The sequence below is a fragment of the Gracilinanus agilis genome, chromosome 3 (assembly GCF_016433145.1).
Source record: "Gracilinanus agilis isolate LMUSP501 chromosome 3, AgileGrace, whole genome shotgun sequence".
Lineage (NCBI taxonomy): Eukaryota > Metazoa > Chordata > Mammalia > Didelphimorphia > Didelphidae > Gracilinanus > Gracilinanus agilis.
Window position 1 is genome coordinate 678,729,677 of NC_058132.1, and position 26,701 is coordinate 678,756,377.

Here is a 26,701-nt window from a genome sequence, read left to right on the forward strand (position 1 = left end):
TAATCACAAAAGCACTATGAATATTGATTTTTAGTTACAAATAAATTTAAGAAAGTAGGCAAATTCACAAATACAGAATGCACAAATATTGAGAACTGTATTTAATGCATCCTATGCACTATCCCCCACATCTGGAATTCTCTCACTCCTCATCTCTACCCCCAACTTTCTTGACTTGAAAGTCCCAGGTAAAATCCTCTCTTCTACAAGAAACCTCTCCTGATCTTCCTTAATGCTAGTCTTCCCTCTGAGATTATCTACAAGCTATCTTATATAAGATGTAGTATGTGTTGGGTGTATCATATTATTTGTTCATAGAGGATATGTGTCCATGTGCTTTTGCCTAGAAGTGGCTAACAGGGAGGGAAGAATAGGTAGACATCTCAAGGGGACAGTTAGGCAAGAAGTCTTGGGTTCCAATCTGGCCTCAGATACTTCTTACATGTGTGACCCTGGGCAAATCACCTAACCCACATTCCCTAGCCTTTACTGCTCTTCTGCCTTGGAACCAATACACAGTCTTGATTCTAAGACAGAAGGTATGGGCTTTAAAAAAATATCTAACATCTTATCTCCCCTACACTTCTCCAAAGGAGACTTTGACTCCTGCCAGGAGGGGAAGCAAGAAGTTGGGGCCATTGATTGGTTGCTCTGTTATCCTCAGAGCAAGGGGGTACCAAACTAGAATTATATCTAACTTTTCACATGAATATTATTAGTCTGGGGAAGTAGACTTTAGATTCAAACTAAACTCTTGGTTGCTGTGTGCCAAGTTATCCAACTTTGACTTGACTCCCTTCCCTCCCAACGATAATTCCACAATGAACATTTATAGCAAATACAAAAGAAACCCACTTATCCAAGGTGACAGGGAAACAGAAACCATGGAAAGTAGACATAGGAAAATATACATCAGACAATAGAAAATGGATGAGCTCTCCAGTTGGGAGTGAGATAACTCAGCTCAACTACAAGAAAGTCTCATATGTCACCTAAGGGGAAATCCCCCATTGTCTCTAGGTTAGCAAGCTAGGAAAAGAGCTGGACAGAGATGACCAATTTCTCTATCCGCTGCTTCTTCCCAGAATCTTTCTCTCCCTTCAGCAACATGAAGAGAGATTGGAATCATGAGTCATTTCTCTCTCCCTGGAAGCCAGAAGAACCTGGATCTCTCTTCTCTCCCACTTTCAGGAACTCCACTCTCCCTTTCTACTATTGCAGGGCACTGAGTGTTCAGTCTCTAACAGTGAGAAAAGAATCCCATGCAACAGGTCCTGTGAACCAAGCATTGGACCTGTATAGGTCCAATCTTGCTACACACAGTTGCTTAGATTGCCTCTCCTATTATACTAGGAGCACCTTGAGAGCAGGGCTTGTCTTTTGACTGTTAGCATCTCCTGCTCAGCAAACATACATTCTTGCGGGCTGACTAACCAGCATTGTATTAGATGCTGAAGATTCCAAGACAAAAACGACACAGCCCCTGCCCTCAAAGAGCTTACCAAGGAAAGGATGAGTATACATAAAAGCAAACACAATTTATGGGTTTGTGTGTGTATACATACATACATGTTGTTTCTTCATTTTGCCATATACTCACATATGTATACAGAGAGAGAAATTTCAGGGGAATCAGAAGCTTGTGACCCCCCCCAAAAAAATCATCCAAATTCTGTGACAACTCCAGCCAATTGAATTCTAAAGGAGAAACAAACATAAAGCTCCCTCCAGTCACAAAAGAAAAATTCAATTTATCCTTAAACTCCATTAATGGCTTGTCTGTCTCACCCCTACAGCCTGAGTTATTAAAGACCCAAAGTTCAACGTGTAACAATTTAAACATTGCCCAAGGATGTGATGAAGACTGTACATTTCCTGTCCCTGCATTGTTTACTCAGGTCTTTCACAGGAAAGAAGCAATCATATTAGTTTCTCATCTCTCTGAAATTCATTTAATTAATTTTTCTGATTTCCTCAAAAATCTCCACGCAGGGCTGTATAGATTAGTTCACATCCTATCTCAAAAGGTTAAAGGGAAAAGGCTTTAGAACATATATACAAAAATCATTCTCTCAGCCAGGTGATCTGAGGCTTCCAGAGAACCACCTTGTGCTATACATGCATGTCCATGCACACACATGCACAAAGACCCTCCTTTCCAATTATAGTGGAACCCCATAGACTGACTTTTAAAATACCCAGAGATCATTTTTATCCTGATATGTATAAATCTATACATATTGACCTGTTATTATGTAAAGTCTCTAAGGCTTTCCTTTCTCTGAATGAGTCTCCAAACAGGGCAGCCAATTTCCCAGGAGCTATTCCTACTTAAAATACTCCTAGTAAAACTAGAGGTTAATCGAGAGAAGGGCATGTTATTGACTATGAGTCTATTCATGAACAAGGCAAGGATAATCCAGGACCCAGGATCTTTTGCTCTCCAAGGTACCCATATTCATCTACACCAGAATGCCCTGATTTCTTTGCATTAAAGCTTTACAAGTCTCTAGAGACCCAAAGGTAGCAAGGACTTGAAAGCTGCCCTTAAACCCCACTTCGTTTATTTGAGTAATAGTGGCCCTTCCATTACCACCAACAGTTATGTAAAATGGTGGATGGGGATGGCAATTGAGAGAAGTTGAAGATGGAAGACAATGGGAGAAGCCAGGGTAGGGTTTAATAGAGGGTGAGTTGAGTGGGGAGAAGCAGCCATAAACAGGAGAGGATAAGAAAAGATTCTACCAGATGATTTTGCTCTGAACTTCCACCTGGGAAATGACACTCAAAGATTAATAGATTTTACAAACTCCCTCACTTGACAAAAAGAAAATCAGGGGGTCTGAAATCATGCTAGGGAGCCATGAAGAGCAACAAGAATTAGAAACTGGTGGGGTGGGGGCAGCTGGGTAGCTCAGTGGATTGAAAGCCAGGCCTAGAGACAGGAGTTCCTGGGTTCAAATGTGGCCTCAGACACTTCCTAGCTGTGTGACCCTGGGTAAGTCACTTAACTCCCATTGCCTACCCTTACCACTCTTCTGCCTTGGAGCCAATACACAGTTTTGACTCCAAGATGGAAGGTAGTGGTTTAATTTTTAAAAAAGAAAAAAAGAAACTGGCGGGGTATGAAGATGGAGGGAAGCAGGGACAAAGAAATAAAGACAAAGTGCCCATTCCTCCCTCAGTTTCCTCCTCAAGAAAATGAAGAGATTGGACTTAATGGAATCTAAGATATGTTCCAGTTCTAAAATATAGAATAGCTAATGAAGATGATAGGATCCTGTAAAGATATTTAAAATGGGGAGCTGTGAGGGCAGCTGGATGGTTCAGTGGACAGAGAAGCAGGTCTGGAGATGGGAAGTCCTGAGTTCAAATTTGATTTCAGACACTTCCTAACTGTGTGGACCTGGGCAAATCACCCAAACCCCATTGCCTAGCCCTGCCCACTCCTCTGCCTTGGGACCAATACACAGTTTTGATTCTAAGATGGAAGTTAGGGTTTTTTTAAGAAGCTAAAACAATGACCAATATGGAAGTGTGTTTTGCATGACAATAAAAATAAAATAAACAGGGAGTTTTCAGTGTACTTGGAGACAGCATAGAAAGAAGTAGTAGATAAGATGGAAGATTAGCAAGAGGATGGGACTAATGGGAGGGCAGTCTGCTAAAGAAGATGTGATGAAATCAAGGGGTACATATAAAAGGAAGTTGCATTCACCCAGAGAAAGATCATGTCATTATTACAGAAGGATCCTATCCTCTAGGAGCACAATTGAAAGTGATTGGAAATTTATGTACAGATGGGAGGAAAATGGTTGCTTATCAAAGTTTTCCATTCTGTTTTCCTTGTTTAAATAAAAGTGATTTTTGTTTGTGAACTTCATCCTTGCAAGAGAGCAGTCGGTCTCATCAGAGTGGAGAGTACCATGCATACACTGAATTAAGTTTTCTGTGTGTGGAGTGGGTGGCAGGGCTATGAGCTGGAAGTGGGGAGCCCCCTGGGTGTGTCTGGGCACTTCGTGTCATAAAAGGGACACTGAAATTCATATTACAGAAACAATTCAAAAGTAAGAAGTTTCTATTGCATTAGAGATGAGGGTTCAGATCCATGCATTCACTGGTGAAGAGAACTTCTGCTGAGAAAACTCCTTCTGTTAGTGAAGATGAAGATCTATTCTGCAACTTCAAGTCTTAGCGTATTCCCTGTAAGTACTGAGGGGGTTACGTGATTCCCCAAAGTCCCACTGCCAATAGTCTCAGAGGCAGGACTTTGAATCAATTCCCTGATGCTAACTTTGTATCTACTGGCCCATGCTGCCTCTCAAGAGAGCATGGGAAATCATTCCATTCCACGTACAATTGGGGAATTGGCACTTTGTCTTTGGGAGCAGGAAATAATCCATCTGTTTAGCAGCCTTGTGTCATGCAAATATGGACACCTAGAAAAATTCCTGGCACATAGCAGGTGTTTAATAAATGCTTGTTGGGTTTGTGTGGTTTTTTTGTTTTGTTTTTATAACACTTACATTTTGTCTTAGAACCAATGCTAAATATCCCTTCCAAGGCAGAAGAATGCTAAGGGCTAGGCAATTCAACTTGTGATTTGCTCAAGCTCAGAAATGGATGAAGCCAGATTTGAACCAAAGACCTCCCCCCTCCCAGCCTGGCTCTCTATCCACTGAGCCATCTAACTTTGATGCCCCTGATTGATTGTGGATGGGTCTTTTAAACCTAGCCTCAGTGGAAAGCTTCACAGCCGAGACCCTTTAAATCATAGCTGTGCCCACCAGTTCCTGGTGAGAGTTAATTGCCTGAAAGGAATTACTAATTGGTCATCTGACTAATTGGTCCATGTTTCTGGACTATCTCATTTCAAGCTACCTTCCCATTAAGTTTGAATCTAAAATCTACCTTCCTGGCTTCTCTGCATTAGTATCTCCACTACTGTTCCCCAGTGAGCTGCCTGACTTTCCAGTTCCCCTTCTGAAGAGACTGACATCCAGCCTCCAATCTTTGCTCCTCTCTGTAAGCACTCAGTAATATCTGCTCCTTAAATAATAGCTTTCTCCACAAGACTCTAGAGACTAGAATGAGCTTTCCTCAAACCCTTTTTCTACAAAATTCTTACTGAGTCATAAGACAATATTGCAATCACCTCCTAATTGATGTCTCTGCCTCCAGTCTCTCCTAGCTCTCATCCATCCTCCACACATCTGCCAAAGTGATATTCTTTTTTATTTTATTTTTATTGTCATGCAGAATACACTTCCATATTAGTCATTGTTGTAAAAGCAAACTCATACATAATCAAAACCCTGAAATAAAACCATAAATACACTGATGTGAAAGACAACTCCAGCAGTTCTTTCTTGGGAGATGGATAGCATTCCCCATCATAAGTCCTTCAGGATTGTACCAGATCACAGCATTGCTGAGAGTAGCTAAGTTTGATAATCATCATACAATATTGATGTTATTGTAGTACAATGTTCTCCCAGTTCTACTTATTTTGCTCTGCATCAGTTCCTGAAGATCTTTCCAGCTTGGAATCATCTTGCTTATCATTTCTTTTTTTTAACTTACTTATTTAGAATATTTTCCCATAGTAACATAATTCATTTTCTCTCTCCTCCTCCTCCTCCCAAAGCTGCCAAGCAATTCCAATAATAAAATACCTATTTTCATATTATTCATATTTGTAATAGAATGATCATTTAAAAACAAAATCCCCAATCATATACCCATATAAAGAAGTGATTAATCATATTTTTTCTTATGCATTTCAACTGCCATAGTTCTTTCTCTCAATGTGAACAGTGTTCTTTCTCATAAGTCCCTCAGAATTGTCCTGGATCATTGCATTGCTATTAGTAGCAAAGTCTATCATATTTGATTGTGCCATAGTGTTTTAGTTTCTGTGTACAATGTTCTCCTGGTTCTGTTCATTTCACTCTGCATCATTTCCTGGAAGTCTTCCCAATTTATATAGAAATCAAGCAGTTTTATAGCACAATAGTATTTCATCATCATCATATACCACAATTTGTTCAGCCATTCCTCAATTGAAGTACACCCCCCTCATTTTCCAATTTTTTGCCACCACAAAAAGTGCATCTATAAATATTTTTGTACAAATATTTTTTATCTTTTGGGGGTACAAACCCAGTAGCAGTATAGCTGGATCAAAGGGCATGCAGTCTTTTAGAGATCTTTGGGTATAATTGCAAATTGTTTTCCAAAATGGTTGGATCAATTCACAACTCCACCAAAAGTGATTCAGTGTCCCAATTTTGGTCACATCTCCTCCAACATTTATTATTTTCCTTTACTGTCATATTGGCCAATCTGCTAGGTCTGAGGTGGTACCTCAAAGTTGTTTTGATTTGCATTTCTCTAATTAGGAGGGATTTAGGACACTTTTTCATGTGATTATTGATAGTTTTGATTTCTTCATCTGAAAATTGCCTATTCTTATCCCTTGATCATTTGTCAATTGGGGAATGGCTTGATTTCTTGCAAATTTGACTTAGTTCCTTATATATTTTGGAAATTAGACCTTTATCAGAGAGTTTTGCTATAAAAAAAATTTTCCAGTCTGTTGCTTCCCTTCTAGTTTTGGTTGCATTGGTTTTGTTTATACAAACACTTTTTAATTTAATATAATCAAAATTTTTCATTTTACATCTTATAATGTTCTCTGTATCTTGTCTAATATTAAATTGTTCCTTTCCTATAGATCTGACAGATATACTAGTCTATGTTCACCTATTGCTTAACATTTCTTATAGCACAATAGTATTCAGTCACCAATATGTACTATAATTTGTTCAGCCATTCCCCATTGATGTACATCCCCTCAATTTCCAATTCTTTAACTACATTACTACCAAGACACTACAAAAATAGCTGCTATAAATATTTTTGTACAAGTAGCTCCTTTCCCTTTTTATTATCACTTTTGGGAAACAAACCTAATGGGCCCAGTAATGGTATTACCAAATCAAAGGGTATGCACAGTTTTACAGCCCTTTGGACATAGTTCCAAATTGTCCTCCAGAATGGTTGGATCAGCTCACAACTCCACCAAGAATGCGTTAGTGTCCCAATTTTTCCATACCCCCTCCAACATTTACCACTTTATTTTACTGCCATATTGGCCAATCTGATAGGTATGAGGTGGTAACTCAGCATTGTTTTAATTTGCATTTCTCTATTCTAGAATGATTTAGAACATTTTTCCATATGATTATTGATCTCTGATTTCTTCATCTGAAAATTGCTTATTTATATCCTTTGACATTTTTCAATTGGAGAATGGCTTATATTCTTACAAATTTGACTTAGTTCTCTATAAATTTGAGAAATTAGTCCTTTATTAGAGATTTTGTTAAACATTTTTCCCACTTTGTGGTTTCCCTTCTAATCTTCATTATACTAGCTTTGTTCGTACAAAAGTTTTTTAATTTAATATAATTAAAATTATTTTACATTTTATAATACTTTCTATCTCTTATTTGGTTGTAAATTCTTCTCTTCCCCAAAGATCTGCCAGGCAAACTATTCTGTGTTCCCCTAATTTAGTTATGGTATCACTCTTTATATCTAATTCAAATATCCATTTTTGACTTTATCTTGGTATAGATTGTGAAATATTGGTCTTCATCTAGCTTCTGCCATACTGTTCTCCAATTTCCCCAGCAGTTTTTATTAAATAGTAAGTTCTCATTCCAAAAGCTGGGATCTTTTAGTTTATCAAACACTAGGTTGCTAAGGTCATTCACCCTTATATATTGTGTACCTAATCTATTCCATTGATCTACCTCTCTGTTTTTTAACCAGTACCAGATTGTTTTGATGAGTGCTGATTTATACTACAATTTGAGATCTGGTAATGCTAAGCCACCTTCCTTCACATTTTTTTTGTATTAGTTCCCTTGATATTCTTGACCTTTTGTTCTTCCAGATGAATTTTCTTATTATTTTTTCTAGTTCTACAAAATAATTATTTGGTAGTTTGATTGTTATGGCACTGAATAAATTAATTTATGTAGTATTGCCATTTTTATTATATTAGCTCAGCTCAGCCTACCCATGAGTGATGAATATTTTTCCAATTGTTTACACCTGACTTTATTCATATGAAAAGTGTTTTGTAATTGTGTTCATATAATTCCTTAGCTTGCCTTGGCAAGTAGATTGCCAGGTATTTTATATGTTTAGAGTGATTTTAAATGGAATTTCTCTTTCTAACTCTTGCTGCTGGACTTTGTTGGTAATATATAGAAATGCTGATGATTTATGTGGATTTATTTTGTATCCTGCAACTTTACTAAAGTTATTAATTATTTCAACTAGTTTTTAGTTGATTCTCTAGGATTTTCTAAATATACCATCATATCATCTGCAAAGAATGATGATTTAATTTTCTCATTGTATACTTTAATTCCTTCAATTTCTTTTTCTTTCCTTATTAATAAAGCTACCCTTTCTAATACAATATTATATAATAGTGGTGATAATGGGCACCCTGCTTCATTCCTGACCTTATTGAGAAGACTTCTAACTTATCCCCTTTGCAGATGATGCTTGCTGAAGGTTTTAGGTAGATACTACTTATCATTTTAAGGAATGACATTTATTCCCAAAGTGATATTCTTAAAGTGTAGATCGGACCATGTCATTTCCCTGCTCAAGAAGCTCCTATGGTTCCCCGTTACCTCTGGAATTTAACTTAAATTCCTCTGATTAGCATTTTAAGTTCATTACAATTTTGCTTCAAATTTGCCATTCCATATTTATTACACATTTATTATCCTCCCCACACTTAATGCTCCAATCAGATTGTCCTTCTTATAATTTCTCACACATCACATTCTATCTTCACTAATTAGCCATGTGACTTTGGTCAAGTCCATAGAACCAAAGCATTTTTTAGTTAAACGAGTCCTTAGCAAGCATCCAGCCTACCTTCTAACCTCTTTGGGACTCTCTTAGTTTCTATGCCAGTAAATATGGAGATTATAATGCCACCTAGCTTCTAGGCCTGTTACAAGGATCAAAGGAGATAATGTGGAAAGGATTTTTTACAGCTGTATAGATGCAATCCAAGAGTTCTACCATTGTCTAGCACTATTAAGTAAACCAGTTAGGACACTTAGAAAGGAACTGGGTTTATCTCCTGGTTCTGCCAAAGTTGCAGACTTTGAATAAGCCCTTCCACATTGCTGGGGCTATTTCTTTATCTAAAATATGGAGGAGTTAACCTAGATAATCTTTAAGATCCCTTTCAATCCAAGTGCTATGATCCTTGAGTTTCCCTAATCTTAAAAAAAGTGCCCTCATTAATTTTATGAATACAAGATGGGAAAGGCATAGGTAGACAGTAAATTATCTGAAAAAAAATTGCCGAGGAGGTTCAGAGGACTGAAAACTCAATGTGGTGCTACAGTGATATAAAAAGATTTTAAAAGCTAATAAAATCTTTTTTAAGTTTAATATATTTTCTTTGCCCAATTACATATAATAACAATTTTTAACATTCATATTCCAAAATTCTGAGTTCCATTAGGATGGCAAAAGTCCAGCTATCATCTATCCTAGTCAGAACAAATTCTGGGCATTTCATTTTAGGGAGGAAATCAGTAAGCTGGAGGGTGTCTAATAGAGAACAACCAGAGTGGTAAGAGACCTCTAGATCATGTCCATGCATGGGTCAGTTAAAGGAACTAAAGACGGAGAAAACTTAGGGGAGACTTTGGATATGATGGTTGTCTTCAAATATTTGAATGGCCGTCACCTCAAAGAGGGATTGGGCTCAGAACACTATCCACATCCAGAGAAAGAACTGGGAGCAGAAACTTAGAAGAAAAACATTTGATCACATGGTTTGATGGGGATTTGATATGGGGATGTAGACTCTAAATGATCGCTCTTTTGCAAATATAAATAATATGGAAATAAGTCTTGATCAGAGATACATGTAAAACCCAGTGGAATTGCTCAATGGCTATGGGAGGGGGAGGGAAGAGAGGAGGGAAAGAACATAAATCATGTAACCATAGGAAAATATTCTAAATTAATCAATTAAATAAATAAATTTTTGAAAAAATATTTGGCCTCTGTGGAAAGAACTAAATAATAGGTGGAAATTACTGAGGCAGATTCTGGATTGGTATAAGAAAATCCTAAAAATTAGTACTGTTCAAAAGTGGGAGCAATCGAGGGAAAGGAAAAGGTTGAGTCAGGATGTAGGGGATTGCGCCTCATTGGGTGTCTTTTTTTTTTCAATAGATGTCTTGAAACAAAATCTGGATGACCTCTTTGGGTGTATGTTGTAGAAGAAATTCCTGTTGAGTAGGTTGGAGTAGATGGTTTCATACGTGCTCTCCAACTTGAGATTCTGTGAGTAAATATGGGGAGGTGGGTCTTGGGATAATCACAATTTGAGAACCATGGGTTCCAAGATGAGTTTCAAATGTTTGAGGGAGAGTGAACAATTAAAGAAAGGAGGAGAAATACGATAACTCAAGAAGGCGATAATTAGAGTTTCACAAGGGAAGAAGCAACTGTCAAATTTTAACAGAATCTAGGTACACCACCATGGCACTATCAGAAAAAAGGGCCTAAGTTGGAACACACACTTACATAGTATGGTGAATTTTGTATTCATTTATCCTGGATATGTTCCAGAGAGCCATTCTTTAATTAAGCATTTATTAAGCACCTACTATTTACCAAACAGGGTACTGGGCATTAAAAACACAAAGAGATCGATTAAATAGTCCTTGCCCTAAAAGTTTACATGTTCTCCTTACAAACAGCACAACATAGCACATCATGGGCCTTTGGGATGCATTCTGTTGCCCAACGCCCAACCAGTTGCCTGCCACAATAACACTCAGTGGTTACATATACATGATATGTACAAAATATGTATAAAAGAAATACAAGGAAGTGAGGTGGCACTAGCTTACTGGGATGATTGGAGAAAGCCTCTCATAAAGGCTGGTAACTGAGTTTTGAAAGTAGTTAGAGTTTCCAAAAAGAAAAATGAAATAATAAATGATGGGGCAGAAAAATGTTGATCCATGGAACATGAAAACAGTATTCTCACTCTGCCAAATGAATTTTTTGTGATCTCATCCAAAATTTGTCATCTCAATGGACTTTAGTTTCCCCACCTGTAAAATGAGAGGTCAGATTAGATTGTCTCTAGGGTCCCTTCCAGCTCTAAATCCTAATGATGCAATGTGACATAGCTGACAGAACACTGGACGTGGAGTCAGGAAGGGCTAGATTCAAATCCAACTCAGTCACTTAGTAGCTCTTTGTCCTTGAACCAATTGCATAATTTTTATAAACTTCATTTTCCTTATCTGTGAAGTGGAAGAATAATAGCAGCTACCTCATATGGTTGCTATGAAATTAAATGAAATAATATACATAAAATATTTTTCTATGTAAATGCAAACAATTATTCTCCCCTAATAGGCAGCACAGCCTTAGAATCAAGAAGATTTGGGATTGAGTCCCACCTCTGACATATTCTAGACAAATCACATAACTTCTCAGGGTTCTAAGCAAGTCTCTAAGACTAAAAGTTGCAAAGAATATGTCATCCTATCTCAGTAAAAATTCTCTCATCTGGAAAATCCATATACCATTGAAATTACAGGTCCTAGCCCTACTATTATTCTTTCAAGGATTCTCAACTCCATAAAATAGCAATTTTTTTACCTAGATCTGTAAGCTTGGTTTTATGGGGTTGTTTCTTTGGGGGCGGGGTGATATCCTAACAATTGTATTTTCTATTTAATTGGTTTCTTTTGTAATATTACATATTTTATGAATTTTAAAACATGACTCTGAAAAGGGGCCTCATCAACAGGCTTCACCAAATAATCAAAGGACTTCATGACACACAAAAGGTTCAGAAGTCCTGCTCTTCACTAAAAGATTGCCTGCCTTTTGATCCAGCCATGCCTTTGCTGGGTTTTTACCCCAAAGAGATCATAGGGAAAAAGACATACAAAAATATTTATTGCCACACTCTTTGTGGTGGCAAAAAACTGGAAAACAAGGTTATGCCCTTCAATTGGGGAATGGCTGAACAAATTGTGGTATCTGCTGGTGATGGAATACTATTGTGCTCAAAGGAATAATAAACTGGAGGAATTCCATGTGAACTGGAAAGACCTCCAGGAATTGATGCAGAGTGAAAGGAGGAGAACCAGGATAACATTGTACACAGAGACTGATACACTATGGTAAAAATCTAATGTAATGGACTTCTGTACTAGCTGCAATGCAATGATCTGACAATTCTGAGGGATTTATGAAAAAAAAACACTATCCACATTCAGAGAAAGAACTACAGGAGAGGAAACACAGAAGAAAAACAACTGCTTGAACGCACGTGTTGATGTGGACATCATTTGGGATGTAAACTCTAAACAACCACCCTAGTGCAACTATCAATAATATGGAAATAGGTCTTGATTGATGACACAAGAAGAAACCAGTGGAAACACGCTTTGGTTATGGGGGGGGGTGGAGTTGGGTGGGGAGTGAAGGGGAGAGTAAGAGTATGAATCATGTAACCATGGAAAAATTTTTTCTAAAAAATAAAATTAAAAAAAAAGAAGAAGTCCTGCTCTTAAGACCCCTAAAGATCCTTGGGGCAAGAATCTCTCTCAATTAGATCACTAAAATCATAGATTTGAGATCAAGCAGGGGTCTTAGAGGTCATCCAGTCCAGATTTTAGGTTGAAATGAAAGTCTACAGTGGTTCTCAGTTACTCAATGCCACCTAGTTAATTTGAAACAGAGTAAGAATTTGGAACAAGATTTTTTGATTCCAACTTAAAAACTCATATCCGCAGCACCACTCAAACTCCCTGGAGGAACAAACTTCCCATTTTAGAGGATAACAACTTAACAAATCAATGAGTTAATAAATGAGGAGCATATAGACTAGACCAACAGCATAGACCATGACTTAGGTGGCTGGCTAATAATTTCTGTAAGGCAATTTGCTGTGGTCAGAGACCTATGGGCACAGCTGGGGCTTGGAAGGTCTGTTATTTGGAGATATGCAGAATTCTGATAAGACACTAGTTGAAGCAAGCCTCTCTCCCAGCCCTCTCCTATACCCAATTTTCATTTAATCCATTTCCCCTTACTGGCAACATATACGTATGAGCACTCACATTTGTGCTGCATATTAGATAGGTTGGGGAAGAAAGTTGCAAAGAAGAGAAGATGTAAATAACCCTGCCTTCAAAAGACTGTCTATATAAACAAGATGACAAAATATTGTACACTTAAATAGCTACAGGAGCTCAGTAAACAATTCTGATCTTGTCCTAAAGAAGCCAAAGGAATGTATATTTATTTATTTATTTGTTGTACTGTTTTTGTTGCACTGAACATTGATGAAAAGAATCTTTCTTTGATTGAAGAGTGGACATCTTTTCCATATCCAGCTATTGGGAATTTCATTTTAATGGGATGTTTCATAATGTGATTTGACTAGCATGTTTCAAATCCACAATTCAATAAACAAGTATTAACCCCTCACTATGAGCACTGAATTGTGATTGGTTTTATGGTCCAAATTTAAACCTATACGTGCTGCCAGCCTGAAGAGTAAAAGGACCAAAACAGATTGGAGATCATCAAAGAAAGTTTTCAGGGAAGGGGTGTTATAAAAGGGCTTTGATAGTAGAGAGAAATGGGTCAAGTAGTGCCTTTTAACCCTTCAGCTAGTTTCTAGGTCAGTAAACAAAGGGAGAAGTTTACCCATGTAGCACTTCTGATATCTAAATAGAAGATACCTTCTTCTTAATTTAATTCCATGTTTTTTTCAAAACACATGAAATCCTTTAGGGTCTATCATCAAAACTCTATAAATAGTAACTCTGAAAAAAAAATTTCTCACTTGTTTACTCCCCACCAAAAATAAAGCATTTTATTTAAAATAAAGCTGCAGTTTCCTTTCCCTTCTGAAAACTTCCACTTACAAGACATAGAGATAAGTGCCCTCTCCTGTCTCTACAAGGTTAATGCAGGGCTTAGGTCTATTTTTTAATCTAGAATTTTGGGTCACTTTCCTATCAAAACAAGTTCTGAAGATGCCAAAGCACCTCTCCTGACACAGAGATGCATGAATATATGCCAATATGAATGAAGTTCCTCTTGCCAATTAATTTTTTTTCCCTTTTCTTCTATGTGTACAGGCACAGCAGTCTCTACTCTCTTAGACTAGAACAGGATTAATATGGTACTGGCCGTGGTCCTGATTTCCCTAGACAGCTGAGTGAACTCATTTAACCCATGTATGAATAGTAATGGACTCGAAGTCTCATGTGACGTCAGTTTTTTGAATACACATTGCCTAGAAGTCTCAAACAGGCTTCCAAACTGTTAATATATTTAATAGAATCACTTGAGATTGGCTCAGGCTTCCTGCACATCTTTAAGACTGTAGTTATCTCCAATAAATTTATATGCCCTTTCCTTTTGCAGGGGAAAACGTGCTGTTGAACTTAAAAGAATACATAATAAGCAAGACAAAAGAAAAAAGTAAAGGATAACATATATCCCAGGCAACTTAAAGGCATCCAATTGCTTTACAATAGTTTATTGTAACCACATTTGTATTGCCACCAGGCACATATAGTCAGAAAGGAAACACAAATTAAAAGAGAAAATTAGGCCACTTTATACTAGTCAATTTTTAGCAAAGTCCTTAATGCTAGCATAGAAGAATGAAGGAGAGTTTATTTGTCTGTAAATTGGAATGACTAATTTTTCACCTCAGTTACTTCGAACTGCCTCTTCTGAGTCATGGAGGTATTTTGATAACACATCATTATTTCTATGGCCTCAGCTCTGATCTCTGTCACTTCACACAATCTCAATCCATCTTGCCTGCCCTCAGAAAGGAATTTTGACCTCCTGTAAGACCTATTAACTTTTCAAGAACTAAAATGGCTGTAACTTATAAAGAAGCTGAATAAAAAGAAGCCTATACAATTCACCTTCAAAGCAAAAGAACCTGATTCTAGCACAAAAACATTTTTAATAATTGAAAGAAAAATCAATCAAATGTCTGAGAAAAATATCAAGGCAATAAAAATCCACAATTTTTACTCTGTAGAAGGCTAGTACATAACAGCCTAAGGGAAGATCAATCTATTGACTGAATCTTCTTGAAATAAAAATAATAATAATAAGATGATATTATTCAAAGGAAGGTCTCCATCTGTATTGTGGCCAGAGCTCAATAATCTGTTCTATTGGGGGACATAATTAGAGTACATAATGGAACTCAGTGAATAAGTTCATTTACAAGGTGAATAGTCTATATATGAGGTCAAAATCCATTTCTAAGGATGGAAGAGTTGGCTTGAAATTGTGCAAAGTGATTGAGAACAAAACTGAGGGGTGGGGGATCATGAATCACATAATCATGGAAAAATATTCTAAATTTAAAAAAGAAAAAAACTAAGGCCATAGAAATAATGATTGGTTATCAGTTTCCTAGCCCTGTATCCTTCCTTCAAAGAGAAAAAAGAGGATCATAAAATTTGCATAAGCTTCCAAATGACTGTATCATGGTCTTATGGGGGTGGGGGGGAGGGTGCATCAGGAGGTCCCATTACCCAGCAGAAATAAGCTTCCTAACTTGTTCACAGTGAATCAGGGATGCCGTTCTCTATCCCATTCTGGACCTCCTAAATCAGTAAACATTCTACACCATAGAGACAAAAACACAATGTAGGCATCCTTGAATCTTTCCATGATTCTGTGATCTCATTAACGGAATCACCCCCTCCAACAGTACAGATTGCAGCAGAAAACAGAGAGCACTGAGAACCACTGAAGAATTATGGGAGGTGATGCTAGCTCATACTACAGCCAATATGTGACTGCCGGTTGTGACTATAACTAAGACTCAACCCAGATCTTTTGGAAAAGGGTTGTTCATTGGAGGGTTTCCTTATTTTGTATAAACTCAGCTATAATTTTTATTTTATTTTCTAAGTTCCAGTCACTCTATGTTGCCTCAAGGATTAAAAATAAACTCCTCTGTTTTGTACACAAAGCCTTTCACAATCTGATTCCAACCTATCTTTCTAAAATAATTCTAATGATCTAAGATCATTACATAGTCCTACCCTTCTTCATATACCACAGTCAATCCAACCTAAGCTTTAAGGGCTTTTAGGAGAGAGCTAAGAGTATGGCTACATAGAAGGCAGCTGGTTGGCTCAGTGGATTGAGAGCCAAGTCTAGAGATGGGATGGTCCTAGGTTCAAATCTGATCTCAGACACTTCCTAGCTGTGTGACCCTGGGCAAATCACTTAACCCCCATGGTCTAGCCCTTACCACTCTTCTACCTTGGAACCAATACACAGTACTGATTCTGAGACAAAAAGTAAAGGTTTAAAAAAGTATAAGATCAACATATAAGAATAAGATAGATCAATTTCTCAGCAAAGAAAGCAGACATATTCCAGAAGAAGAAAAAAAAAACAAGAGTAACAGAATATTAAGAATAAAAGCCAACAAGCTTACACCCAATTAGCAACCATCAGTGCTTAAGCAAAGGGGAAGATACTAAATTAATAGGCTAGAAGCAATGTAACACACAATTAAATCCAAAGTTTAACAGAAAATTAGATAAAGCTAAACTGGAAAGTGAAAGGCTATGTGTCTACAAAAGAAATTAATGGATTACAAATGCCAACTCCTGGAAGAAAGGAACAATTCAATTCTCATTCTTCCAATAGCTGTCCTCAGAGGTGTACATAATCAAGTAGTTCTTGTCCTTCTAGGGGTTAAGGGGAAGGAAAGGGGTTGCTATAAGAGGGCCAAAAAAAGAGAAAGTCGCTTCACAGTACAAAAGAATACTTGCAGTTTTTTAAACAGTAAGGAGCCCTTTCTGGAAATCCTAGCTAGTCTTATATGTTGTGAGCACTTAATAAGGCTCACCTCCAACACCACAAGTAACCACTGCTGACCAAGTGCCACAAATAGATAGTTAAGCACAAAAATCTTGGAAATGGTACCACTCCAGCCCAGACCATTGGTCCTGCTTCTAGCCCAGCCCTTTCAGCCACCATCTAGGGAAATAGTTCCTGTGGAGGAGTCCAACCATTCCCACCCATTGAAAACTACAGAGTAGGCAAGCAGAAGGACACCTTAAAGGAGAGAAAGGCAGTAGCAGGTGCCAGACAAATAAAACCACCATTATCATCACCTTGACCACCATTTCCCCTCAGACACTGATGAACCCAAGAAGTGAGAATAGCATTGCTTCTACCCCAGTGCGTGCAGCTATCATCCTGGAAAGCAACTGCTATGGCATACAGTCTGGCAACTGCTCCTCTAGGTGCTACTGAAGACCCTCCAAAATCCTTAACACTGTCTAATCATTCAGCATCAGAAACTGATATCATCTGATCAGTGGAAATGACATTTGCGAAGAGAAAAATGAGTTCCTAGAGAATGGAGACTATCTGATTTTTCTAGTTGTAGCCCTTGATTTTAGCAGAGAGCCTTAACAGATACTTTATTTATTCATTAAATGTTTGTTCACTGTGTTTCCAGGAGAAGGAAAATAATTTTGATTGCTCTGGGGAAATCAAAAGTCTCAAACTTCTATCTGGATTAATAAACATTAAGCACCTGCAATGTACTGGGCAGTGAGGATACAGTGTAAAGAATGACACAATCCCTACTTTCATGAAGCTTGTTTTCAGCTGGAGGGACAAGTACATTTATGTACATTCCTTTAAACATATAAAGAGACTAAGTACAAAGCAGTTAAATACAAAGTAATCAAAGAGAGAGGACTCTGCCAGTCAGATCAGGAAAGGTTTCATATGGAAAGAAGAGCTTAAGATGTGGTTTGTTTTGTTTTTTTTTAACCCTGACTTTCTGTCTTAGAATCAATACTATGGTTAGGGTCTAAGGCAGAAGAGCAGTAAGGGATAAGTAATTGAGGTTAAGTTACTTGCTCAGAATCACAGAATAAAGAAATGTCTGAAGCCATATTTGAATCCACTGAGCCACCTACCTGCCTCAGATTTGTCTTTTTGAAATTAATTAGTGTAAATTTTTTAAATTTTTGAGTTCATATTCTCTCCTTCCCTCCTATCCTCCCTCCTTCCTGAGATGATGAGCAATTTAATAAAGATTGCACTCATGTGATCATATAAAAGATATTTCCATGTTAGTCATATTGTAGGAGAGATAGTTTGTTAAAAACACAAAGATACCTATCAGATTGGCCAATAAAACAGTAAAGGAAAGTGATAAATGTTGTAAGGAATTTGGCAAAATTAGGACACTAATACATTGCAGGTGGAGTTAAGAACTGATCCAGCCATTCTGGAGGGCAATTTGGAACTATGCTCAAAAGGCTATAAAAGAGTTCATGCCTTTTGATCCAGTAAAAACACTACTAGGTCTATATCCCAAAGAGATAATGAAAAATGGGAACGGATCTGTTTGTACAAAAATTTTTATAGCTGTGCTTTTTGTGGTGGCTAAGAATTAGAAACTTAAAGGGATGTCCCTCGATTGGGGAATTGTTGAACAAAATGTGGTATGTGGTGGTGATGGAATACTATTGTGCTAAAAGGAATGATGAACTGGAGGATTTAGAAAGAACTGGAAAGACTTCCATGAAGTGATTCAGAGTGAAATAAGCAGAACCAAGAGAACATTGTACACAGTAACTGCAATATGGTGGAATGATCAAATGTGATAGATTGCTACTAATAGCAATACAATGATCCAGGACACTTCTGAGGGACTTATGACAAAGAATGCTCTCCACCTACAGAGAAAGAACTGCTGGAGTAGAAATGCAGATGAAAACATATGATTTATCACTCCTTTACTTGGGTAAAGTTTGAGAGTTTTGGTTTTATAAAATTATTCACCTACAAAAATGAATAATATGGAAATATGTTTTGCATGATAATACATGTATAACCCAGACTGAATTGCTTGCCAGGGGGAGAGGGAAGAAGGGAAGGAGACAATATGAATTCTATAATTTCTGAAAACTTATTTATAAATTTGTTATTAAAATAAAATAAACTTTTAAAAACATGAATAAAATAAAGTTGAGGAGGGGGCAGCTGGGTAGCTTAGTGGATTGAGAGTTAGGCCTAGAGATGGGAGGTCCTAGGTTCAAATCTGGCCTCAGACACTTCCCAGCTGTGTGACCCTAGGCAAGTCACTTGACCCCCATTGCCTACCCTTACCACTCTTCTGCATTGGAGCCAATACACAGTATTGACTCCAAGACGGAAGGTAAGGGTTTAAAATAAATAAATGAAGTTGAGGAGGGCTTTTGTTTTGGGTTTTTTTTTTTGCACTGGTCTTATGACTTCACTGGAATAGGGATCTCGTAGTAAGGAAACTTTTTCTATTCATGCAGATAGGTACCCCATTCTACTACTCATATCTTAGAGAGCTACTTAAGACCCTGAAAAGTTAAATGACTTGCCCAGGGTCATACAGTCAGTTTGTGTCAAATGGCAATGGACTGGAACCCAGGGCTCCCCAACTCCAAGGCCAATTCTCTACACCATGCTATTTCTACTATAGAAATATGATCTATTTTTACTCTTTCCTATTATTTTATGCAATTAATCAATTCTAAATTCAGAAGTGGGTATGGCTGTATTTTTTTTCCTAAACATTCAGAATGAGCCTAACACAGTCTTCCTCTTTCATTTGAGATTATAGCTCTAGGGCAGGAAGCAATCATAGGAAACTGAGGCTCAGAGACAGCAATAATTAGTTCAGGACCACACTGGCAAAATATAGCATTTGAACTCAGGTCCTCTGACTCCAAATCTTCATCTTAGCTGATCATGACCCAAAGCTTTTCTTGAGCCCCTCTGGCTAGGTGGCATAGTGGATAGAGAACTCTGGAGTCAAGAAGATTTCAGATCTGGCCTCAGGCACTATCTTTGTGACCTGGCACGCCACTTAACCTCTGTTTGTCTCAGTTTCTTCATCTGCAAAATTGGGGAAATAATAGCACCTATCTCCCAAGACTGTTGTGAGGAAATTATAATTGTGAGGAAGTAGTCATTATAAAGCACTTAGCAAAGTGCCTGGGACATAATAAATGCAATATAAACATTATCATCATTATTATCATCAAGCCTGTAATAACAATGATAATGATACTCATTTCTTTACCACTTTATAGTTAGTATTTATATCCTCCTACTAACTATATGAATAACCACCCACTATCACACAGTAGGCACTTATGAAATGTTTCTGGATGGATTGATTGACAAAGCATATTACTCATAAACACCCAGTGAGTTAGGAGATATTAACCATATAATGTCCATTTTAGAGATTTAAAAAAAAGCCAACTGAGCTTAAGTCAGAGAAGCTGAGTAACTTTACCAAGGCAACCAAGCTGATGGTCAACCCAAGGATTCCAACCCAGGTGTCCTGAAGCCACATCTTATCCACTCTCCAGGACACTGACTGCCATCCTAGCCAAAGAGCCTCAGGCTGGGGTATCTGAAATAAGCCAGTAATAAGAGAAGACTTCTTGCTCCAGAGCCCTGTGCTAAGGCACTGTGATTCACAATGCCAAAGGTTGCAGGACTTGCTTCTAAGAGCAGATGACTTTGTGAAGTCCTTGAGCCTAAAGGTAAATGCCAGCTCTCTTCTTTGGCAGCCAAAGAAAAACTATGGTATCCGCATTTGAAGAAACATTAAAGTTCTCATTCTAACATTCCCCGGTCCATTGAAAAGGATTCTGCTGGAGTGGCAAGCAGAAATGCCTAATGGTGTTTGGGAAGAGTGGCTCTAATAGCCCCCATCTGTTATCCACATGGCTGCTAAATACAATGAGTGTTCCTTAAAGACTTTTTTTTCCCTTTTTTCTTTTTGCAGAAGGAACCCTTCAACCATGGGCTCTTCCAACAGCTTTCTAGCAAGACTCTTAATGAACTGCAAATACTGCCTCCTCTGGCAGAGACTCGGGAGTCAACTCCCTACACACATAGTGCAAAATGGCACCAGGTGATCAGCCGAGAACCTCTGAGACATTGGCTCAATGAGCTACTCCTACTGGAGGGAAAGGGAATAGAAATAGGAATATATAGCCATACTCTTCTTTTTTTTAAACCCTTACCCTCCACCTTAGAATCAATATTAGGTATTGATTCTGTGTAATTAGAATTTGCTCCCCAGGACTCTTTTTTTCCAGCTTCCCATTTATGTATCTACATTATGTACTAATATAGGGAAGATATAAGTTTTGTGTATCTCCTCCCTCTCTCTCTTTCCCTGGAACATGATTTGTGGAGGTTGGGTGAGAGCCAGGCAGGAGAATTTTACTCACGTGGTTTTACTCAGGTTTTTTTATACTTTTGTTCTTTTATTTCTTCTACTTCAAGTGACTACTTGATTATAAAATTATAATTTATTATAAATATCATTACAAATTGTAAATTTATAATTATACATTTTAATGTATAATTATAAGATTATAATAAATCTTATAAAATATGATGCTTGGAATTATTGAATAATAATTTAAATCTTATGGCAGAAGAGTGGTATGGGCTAGGCAAAGGGGGTTAAGTGACTTGCCCAGGGTCACACAGCTGGGAAGTGTCTGAGACCAGATTTGAACCTAGGACCTCCCATCTCTAGACTTGGCTCTCAATCCACTGAGCCACCCAGCTGCCCTCCATGTAGCCATACCCTTAGCTCTCCCTAAAAGCCCTTAAAGCTTACACTTTGAGCTCTCCACCAAAGGAGATACACAACTCATGTTATAATTAGAGTTAAAAATATGCATCTAATAAAAATTTCTGATTTGGAGTAGTTTATGTAAACCCTGTAGAGCAGAGTATTTTAATCTGGGATCAATCATTTGGCCATATTTCAATCTGGGCCATATTTCAGAGGGTCTATTAATTTGTTTTTTAATATTTTGATAAGACTACTTCAATATAATTTGCTTCTGTTGTTATCCTATATATTTTATTTGATGCATTTAAAAATATAATTCTGGGAAGGAATCCGTAGACTTTGCCAGACTGCTCACTGGGTCCATGCCACACAAAAAGGTTAAGAACCTCTGCTCTAGACTCTAAGTTAAAGGTGGCCATAAGAAAACACCTTTATTTTTGGTCATACCCAGAAATAATGCCCAAAAAAATCCATGATTGCATCAGTATATAGATTATATAGTATATAGTCATTCCTGCCTTAGCAGATAAGTCCTAAGGAGTTTTCTAAAGATCACAAAAGATCAAATAAATCATTTCAATTACCTGAAATTGAAAAGCTTTTACACTAACAAAATCAATGTCAGAGCTATTGATTGGAGGGGGCAAAATAATTGTTATCAAATGTTCTCTGATAAAATCTAATACCTAAGATAAATAGGAAATTAAAACAAATATGGAAGAACAAGAGCCATTCCTGACCAGGAATATATAAAAATATATAAAAATAACCAAATGAAATGAACAAACACTTCTCAAAAAATGTGATGGCTAAGGCTTGGACTTTAAATAATTTGCCAAAAGTCATATAGTGATTGAGGTAAAATATAAACCCAAGTCCTTCTGACTCCAAGACTCCATATTGTTTCCTCTGTGCCATGTTGCTTCTGGTGAATCCAAGTAAATGACAAATATATTTTGAAATAGCAACAGTAGTTAGAATTGTAGAGTAATTTCTTCTTTAGATTAACCCTAAAGATGCAGAATGAAAGGGTAGATGAATGATTAAGACATCAGACTCAAAATATATTGAGAAACTTGGACTCTACATAGAGATGTATGTTCAAATCCTGCCTCTGACTTCAGTTAATACTACCTTACTCAAGTAGAAATACAGAAGAAAAACATACAATTTATCACATGGTTCAATGGATATATGGTTAGGGATGTTGACTTTGAATGACCACTCTATTGAAAATATTAATGATATGGAAATAGGATTTGAACAATGATACATGTAAATCCCAATGGGATTGCTCATTGCCTCTGGGAGTGGAGAGGGAAAAGAGGGGGAGGGAATCATGAATCATGTAACCATGGAAAAATACTCTAAATTAATTAACCAATGAAAAAATTTTAAGTGCTAGTATAATATTGAAAATTTAATATACCAAATGTAATATGCTAAATGTAATATTTAGTATTTGGTTTGGAAATATAATATTAGTTTTTAAAAAAAAGATTATTGTGGTCACTGTTTATAAAAATAATTAGCCCTTAAGTCATGAGGATGATAGTAGCTTTTAACAATTTAATTTTAATATAAATATAGTCTAAGAAAGAAATAAGGGGAGAAGGAAATAGAAAAAATATATTTCAACATCTACTGGATCTCTTTCTGTCACTCTCTGTCTCTGTCTTTCATTATCTCTGTCTTTATGTTTGTTTCTTCACCTTTCTGTTTCTCTGTCTGTCTCTTTCTCTCTGTCTCTCTCTCTGACCCTTCGTCTCTCATCTCTCTTTCCAAAATCAGAACAAAATAGCTTATAATTTCTTCACTTCTTTTAATAAAAATATTATCCTCAAAAGACAGTGTAACCAATGATAGAAAATACTGTTTTATAACTGATTACCACTAACAAAAGGAAGAATTGGTTGTTGAGATAGAAATGAAGAAAACCTTGGGGTGATCACTCCCTCTTAGAGTTTGTAATAGAGGAGGAAAGGAACACTGAACATAGTCTGAAATGCATTCTATATTTTTGGAAAGCAGATTTCAGAGTATTCAGGGGGAGGACATAGGAGATCCCACAGACTTCTTCAAGGAAATACAGTTCAGGAAGGATAGGAAATTCTTGTCAAGAATGAAATTCTAAAGAAACAGAGGAACAATTCCAACAAGAAGGGAAAGGGGAGGATTGTCTAGTAAGACTGGCATAGATTCCAAGAAACCCACCAACTAGCCATGTGTTGGGGTGTGTGTGTGTGTGTGTGTGTGTGTGTGTGTGTGTGTGTGTGTATGTGTGTGTGTGTGTGTGTGTGTAAAGATATATAAAGAGGATGGAAGTAAGGGTAAGTGACAGAGTGAATTCATAAATTCAACAGACATATGAGAATAGTGTCTGCGCTACTGAAACTCAGAAGGAAGAAAGACTGACATAGGAAGCTGAGGACAAAAAGAAGGGTTGGGTTGTTTTTTAAACTATATTAAAGGAAAGAGGATAGTATATGGTAGAGAAAAGACATAGCTGCTCAATGTTTATTTTGCTTCTATTTTTGCTACCAAGAATGATCTCTGGACTGCAGAACAGAATGAAAACTAGTCATAGGAAACTGATACCCCAAATAATGACAAAGATCCAAAGGGAGTACCTAGTAGTCATTGGTTAATTCCGATTTCAGATTGAATTACATCCTCAGGTAGTGAAGGAAAGAAATCTGGCAGATGTGATTGCTGAGCCAGTCAGTGATATGGAAAAGATCACAAAGACAAAAAGGGTATCCTGGGAAATGAAAGTGTCTCAATCTTTAAAAAAATAAAAAATAAAATAGAAAGGAAAAGAATGGAATTGGCAACCTATAAGCCAGTGTGCTTGACCTTGATTCCCTGGGGGGGATCTAAAACTGTAGATGACCATCTACTTAAACAAGGCTTTGGCAAGAATAGGTCAGGCCAGACTTTTCCAATGGGATCACTAAACTGGTACATTAGAAGAATGCTGTGGCTGTAATTTACTTAGATTTAAGCAAACATTTGATAGACTTTCTTGCTGTTCTTATGGGAGGAAAATGAAAAGATGTAGTCTAAGGATTAAACAGTTCCTTCTGTTTAATGCTGGTTGGCTAGACACACAGAGGAAGGGAAGGGGGGGAGAATAAGTATTTATATAGAGCCTACCATGTGCCATGCACTGTGTTAAATACTTTACTAATATGATGTCATTTGATCCTTATAACAGCCCTATAAGGTAAGTGCTGCTATTATCTTCATTTTTAAGTTAAGAAAAACTGAGGCAAATGCTAAATGACTTGCCCAGGTCACACAACTAGTAAGTGTCTGAAGTTGAATTTAAATGCAGATCTTCCTGACTCCAGGCAGAGTGTTCTATCCACTGAGCCCCCAGCTGCCAAGGGAGCAATCTTGAATGGTTCAATGGTAATGTAGTTGGAGATTTCCAGTGGAAATGCCATAGGATCTATGTTTGGTTCTGTGCTATTTTACATTTTTGTCAGTAACTTGGAAAGAGGCTCTTATACCATCCTAAACATAGTTAGAGATGACAGAAACCTGGAATAGCCAACATGCTAGATGACAGAGGGAAAACTCCAGAAGATCTTGTCTGAAACATTTGGCTGAATTTGGTGAGATCAAATCTAATAAAAACAAATACAAAGTTTTACACTAGAATTTTTTTATTGACTTCCTTAAATTAAGCCTAAATACAATATGGGGCAGCATAGTTAATTAACAACCTGTCAGAAAAAAGATCTGGGGGTTTTAGTGGACTTTGTGTGTCAACAGGGTGATGCAGCTGCTAAAACAAAAACAAAACACAAAAAAACTACTAATGCAATCTTGAGCTACATTAAGAGAGACCTAACTTCCATGAATTCAGAAATGACCATGACCATATCTACATGGCCATAGTCAGTCCTGGGATTTTTTGTTTCTTTTTTAAAACCTTAACTTCCATCTTAAAATCAATACAAAAGACTGGTAAGGGCTAGGCAATGGGGATTAAGTGACTTGCCCAGGATCACATCACTAGGAAAAGTCTGAGGCCATACTTGAACCCAGGACTCTCATCTCCAGGTCTGGTTCTCTATCCACTAAGCCTTCCAGCTGTCCCTAGGCCACCTGATTTCAAACCTGGTCTCAGACACTTGCTAGCTATATGACTGAGCAAGTCACTTAAACTCTGCCTCAATTTCTTCAACTATAAAATAATGATAATAATGATGCCCATCTTCCAGGATTGTTATAAAGATGAAGTGAGGAAAGTGCTTGGCACAATGCTGACACACAGAAGGTACTCGGCAGATGATTGTTTCTTTTTTTTTTCTTTTTCATACCTACTAGTTAGAGTTGGAAGATCTGGGTTCAAATTCACCTCTGATACATACTGACTGTGACTCTGGGAAAGTCATTTAACCTCTCAGCAATCTCAGGAAATTCTCTAAAACTATAAGTTATTAATAAAGTGATGCTCTGCATTGGTGGAGGGAACTCTTCCTCCCTGGGAATTCCTGACAGAAATGAAATCACATATCTGCTGCAATTTTTCTAAGACAGGAAGGTGGCATATCCTAGTGGACTGAGAGCCAGATAGAGTCAAAAAGAGCTAGGTTCAAGTCTTTAGCCTGACAACTACTGAATGTGTGTTCTTGGGAAAGTCAATTACCTTCTCCATGCCCCTAGCAACTCTCTAATACCCTAAATTAAAAGTAAGTTGTCAATCTGCATCAGAAGTTTCCATGCCAGGGGGAGCTGGGTGGCTCGGTGGACTGAGAGCCAGGCCTAGAGGTCCTAGGTTCAAATCTGACCTCAGACACTTCCCAGCTGTGTGACCCTGGGCAAGTCACTTGACCCCCATTGCCTACCCTTACCATTCTTCTGCCTTGGAGCCAATACTGTGTATTGGCTCCAAGACAGAAGGTAAGGGTTTTATGAAGAAGAAAGAAGAAA